Raw genomic sequence first — 5475 nt, 5'->3', positions numbered from 1 at the left:
TATCTGTGAAACAGACTCACATAGAGAACAGATCTGTGGTTGCCAACAGTGGGTGGAAGTGATGGAGTGGAAGCCTGGGATTAGTAAATGCAAATTTTTATATACATAGTGGATAAACGAGGCCCTTTTTTATAGCACTGGGAACTCTATTCAATATTCTGTGATAAACCATAATGGAAAAAATATGAAAAACATATATATACACACACACACACACACACACACACACATATATATATGTAACTGAGTCACTTTGCTATATAGCAGAAATAAACACAATACTGCAAGTTAATTATACTTGAATAAAATATATTTTTAAAAATGTAAAAGGAAAAAGTCCATTTTACAACAAGACTTTAAAAACATATCATGCTGTATTCCTTTTTCCTTCTATTTTTATTTACAACTAGTTTCAGTTTCTCTCAAAATTATTACCATTACAACAGCTATTTGTTCTTTTTCTTGCACTTTGCTTTATTCACAAAACAATTTGTTTTGGAAATCATTCCACATTGTGACTCATCAGTTCAGTTCAGTCGCTCAGTCGTGTTCGACTCTTTGCGACCCCATGAATTGCAGCACTCCAGGCCTCCCTGTCCATCACCAACTCCCGGAGTTCACTCAAACTCATGTCCATAGAGTCAGTGATGCCATCCAGCCATCTCATCCTCTGTCGTCCCCTTTTCCTCCTGCCCCCAATCCCTCCCAGCATCAGAGTCTTTTCCAATCAGTCAACTCTTCGCATGAGGTGGACAAAGTACTGGAGTTTCAGCTTTAGTGTCATTCCTTCCAAAGAACACCCAGGACTGATCTCCTTTAGAATGGATAGATCCACCTATTTCATTTGTTTTGTTTTATTTAATTGAAGTATAATTGATTTACAATGTTGCATTAGTTTCAGGTGTACAACAAAGCGATATGTATATGTATGTATACAAATGTATGTATGTATCAACAAGCTGGTGCAGCCACTATGGATTCTTCTCCCTTGTAGGTTATTACAAAGTACTGAGTATAGTTCCCTGTGTTATACAGTAGGTCCTTTTTGGTTATCTATTTTATATCACCTATTTCTTTTTAACTACTGCATAATATTCCCTAGTGTGCCTATGCCATTGTTTATTTCACTGTTGCTCTGTGTTCACACTTAACAAAGTGTGATGATTAATATCCATGTCCCTGTGTCTCTGAGTCTATTTAAGAGTGTTTCCTCTAGGGTAGATACAGAGTAGTAGAAATGCTACTACTCAGATATGCAGATGACACCACCCTTATGGCAGAAAGTGAAGAGGAACTAAAAAGCCTCTTGATGAAAGTGAAAGTGGAGAGTGAAAAAGTTGGCTTAAAGCTCAACATTCAGAAAATGAAGATCATGGCATCTGGTCCCATCACTTCATGAGAAATAGATGGGGAAACAATGGAAACAGTGTCAGACTATTTCTGGGGGCTCCAAAATCACTGCAGATGGTGATTGCAGCCATGAAATTAAAAGACGCTTACTCCTTGGAAGAAAAGTTATGACTAACCTAAATAGCATATTTAAAAGCAGAGACATTACTTTGCCAACAAAGGTCCGTCTAGTCAAGGCTATGGTCTTCCAGTATTCATGTATGGATGTGAGACCTGGACTGCGAAGAAAGCAGAGTGCCAAAGAATTGATGCTTTTGAACTGTGGTGTTGGAGAAGACTCTTGAGAGTCCCTTGGACTGCAAAGAGATCCAACCAGTCCATTCTGAAAGAGATCAACCCTGGGATTTCTTTGGAGGGAATGATGCTGAAGCTGAAACTCCAGTACTTTGGCCATCTCATGCAAAGAGTTGACTCATTGGAAAAGACTCTGATGCTGGGAAGGATTGGGGGCAGGAGGAGAAAGGGATGACAGAGGATGAGATGGCTGGATGGCATCACTAACTCGAGGGACGTGAGTCTGGGTGAACTCCGGGAGTTGGTGATGGACAGGGAGGCCTGGCGTGCTGCGATTCATGGGGTCGCAAAGAGTCGGACATGACTGAGTGACTGAACTGAATTGACATTGGCTATGCTACACTCTCAGAGAGAATATTTTAAAACTTGTATCAGATGTTTAAAAAATATGTCTTCCAAAATATAGTTCTACTTTACAAGCTGTGAAATTGTGATTTATAGTAAGAAATGTACGTTTGATCTTCATCCTCATTTCTGGCACCTATAGCTATTTGCTGTTAAATGATCTCTCAGCTTTTAAAAATCTATAAAGGAATTTAGTTACAAATCTATAAGATTTTTATCAGATTTTATTATGTTTTGAAAACCTATCAAGCTTATGATTGTCTATGTTAATATTTTTAGCAGATATCACAAATTATAAAATTTCTAAGTATTAGTAGAAGCCAGAATAAAGTAATAGTTCATTCTGGACAAGAAGTAAAGTATTTTGAATTTTTTGCCATGCTGTGTGGCATATGAGATCTTAGTTTTCCAACCAGGGATTGAACCTGAGACCTCTGCATTGGAAGCACAGAGTCTTAACAGCTGGATTGCCAGGGAAGTCCCTGAACTAATTTTTATTTATGATCTGTTATCTCCTATAGAAAGAGTAAATGAATTTTTGTGCACTAAATCATTTTCATACTTGTTTACCATATTGATCTATAAAGATACTAGCTCTTTTATGGTCTTCTGCCAAATGTATCAGTTAGCTATTATGATCCATTTTTTATGATTACTTTGTTTTAAATCTGATAACCTCACCATTGCATTGTTATCCAGGCAACATCTTCCTAGCATTTCAATTATCTTAATCTCATGCAGACCCACATCAAAAGCTTTTACAAACATTTAGATATATTGTTTGCCCATGGAGTTTTCTTTATCCACAAACTTGTTGAGTAATTTTATAAGATCAAATAAATCAGATTTGCCTGGCATAATCTGTCTTCATAAACAAATGCTGTCCACTGACCATCACATTGTTATCTAAATGATTTCAGATCAATTTGGTTTGCTCTAACTTGGGCAATTGCATTCTGCCAGCCCCAAACTCCCTCTATTTTTCAATTGGAGACATTATTCTTCCTTTCACTTAACAAAGTGTTCTGTAAAGCAAGCAGGCAAGTATCTGAACCAATAAAGCCTAGTTTCCTGAAGATTTGTGTCTGATAGGCTAACTGAAACTATGTATTACATCCATGTCATAGCTTTAGCTGGTGACATTATTACCTAAATCATTGTACTAGATGTCATAAGTAATATTTTGTGTTACATCAATGGGAAAAGTAGGCAACACAAAGAAAGTTTTTCATGTGTATGTCTAGGACCATCCTAATGCTAGATTCCCTACAATATAATCAGATTTAGTTGGAATCAAGTACATCAGAGGTTAATAGTGAGATACACTGGATGTGAGACGATTTCACTAGAAGACTTGTTATATATTGTACTAAGGCAGAATGATCACTGTGCTTTAGCTAAGAAAAATGGTAATTCTACAGTCAGTCCTCCATATCCACATGATCCACATCTATGGATTCAACAATTATGGACCAAAAATATTTGGGAAAATATTCCAGAAAGTTCCAAAAAGCACAACTTGCATTTGTCACCCTCTGACAACTACTTATATAGAATTTATATTGTGTTGGGTATTATAAGTAATCTATAGATGATTTAAATTGTATGAGAGGAGGTGCATAGGTTATATGCAGATACTATACCATCTTATGGCCTTCCTTCGTGGCTCAGATGGTAAAGAATCCACCTGCAATTTAGGAGACCTCGGTTCAATTCCTGGGTTGGGAAGATCCCATAGAGAAGGAAATGACAACCCACACCAGTGTTCCTGCTGGAGAATCCCATGGACAGAGGAGACTGGCGGGCCATAGTCCACGGGGTCCCAAAGGGTCGGACATGACCGAGTGAGTAAGCACGCATGCACCCGTGCCATTTTATGTAAGGGACTTGAGCATCTGCAGATTTGGATATCCACAGGGTCCAGGAGCCAACTCCCCTCAGATATCAAGAGATGACTATATTTCAGGGTAAATGAGCAAACGATTCATTACTCATCACTTCATTGAATAAAATCTATAAATTTATTCATTCTATTCCTCTTACATTTATATGATGCCCTGTGAAATCTGTGGTTTATCTCCTTATTTGACATTGACCTAAAACTGAATGCTAACTTGGGGGCAATCAAAAGAGGCACTAGGCTGGCTTGCATACAGGTTTTGAAAAGGAAGAGGACCTCTCGGTTCCTTTGGTGCTCCTATACTTTAATTTCAACCACACTCAGCTTGAACTGCACAGTTCTGGGTTCAAAACAAAGAAACCCAGATTCCAAAATTCAGTCATAATGCCCAGGGAGTAATTCACACACTTGAAGAACGTTTGTGTGGTGGAGGAAATCCACGGCCTGCTGGGGCTCGCACGGCCCCAGGAAAGCTGGGACTGGGAGCCCCGAGGCTCTGGGCCCTGCGGTGGCGGTGGCAGGAGCCCCAGTGCGATTGCCACAGCAGCCGTGAGACAACTTCCACAAGAACTGGCTGATACCCTAAAAATGCAGTCTATGTTGGAGGCTTCACTGGAGGTCACGTCACGTGATCGTGCTAACTTAGAAGATGAGGTACAGGACTGAAAGGAGTTACGTCAACTCACAAGTCAGGTACAAGCAGCATCTCAAGAAAACTTAGAGCAGTTAAGAGAGAGGAGTAATGCTTTAATAAGAAGTCAGGTGGAACTCAGAATTAAAGACTTGGAATCTGAACTCTCCAAGATGAACATTTTTCAAGAAGATTCTAATAAAGCAGAGTTGCAAAAATATAAGCAACTCTACCTAGAAGAACTAGAAGTTAGAAAGTCATGGGCAAATAAACTAGACAAGACTAAGGAGAGGCTGGCAGAGGTCAGCACCAAACTTGGGATGCAGAAACAGCAGGACAGATCTTGCCTCAGCACTCTCACCAGGAGGCCAGTCCTGGAGTCCCCCTTGTTTGGAAATTTCAATAATACTTTAGGGCTCAATAGAAATCTTACTCCAAGAGCAAACGTAGCGCTTTCTACCTCAATTCCATGCCCTTCAAATAACAGCACGGAGACTTACTTGACCAAGATGGGAGTTGCAAAAGAATGTAACTAAAGAACTAGAAAAAGCTGCTGCTGAATTTAAATCTGGATCCTATAGAGTGTCTCCTCTAGGATCTACAGGTGAGTCAAATCTATATCAGGACCTACTTTTGAAAACATCACAACAATATGTGCACATTTTGAAGGAAAAAAATATGATCTAAAAGATAAATAGTAAAAGTTTCCCTACTGGACTGTTTTCATGACATTTTAGTTGTTTCCCATTAAATATAATGAGAAAATCTTTATTAAAGGGAAATATTTTTGTGTGCATAATGAAAATTTATATGATATTTTTAGCCATGCTTCTCCACATCTAACTTATTTTTAAGCAGATTTAAAAACCAGCACTGTTGAGTTTTACATATGCAA

At 38.6% G+C, this 5475-nt stretch overlaps 1 pseudogene; it reads left to right on the top strand.

Annotated features, from left to right (window-relative positions):
- The first annotated feature begins 4753 nt into the window (after window positions 1-4753).
- Window positions 4754-5267, top strand: LOC128066482 (ankyrin repeat domain-containing protein 26-like; annotated as a pseudogene).
- The last annotated feature ends 208 nt before the right edge of the window (window positions 5268-5475 follow it).

Source organism: Budorcas taxicolor, chromosome 21 (genome assembly GCF_023091745.1).
Source record: "Budorcas taxicolor isolate Tak-1 chromosome 21, Takin1.1, whole genome shotgun sequence".
Classification (NCBI taxonomy): Eukaryota; Metazoa; Chordata; class Mammalia; order Artiodactyla; family Bovidae; genus Budorcas; species Budorcas taxicolor.
This window is presented reverse-complemented; position numbering and strand designations above follow the sequence as displayed.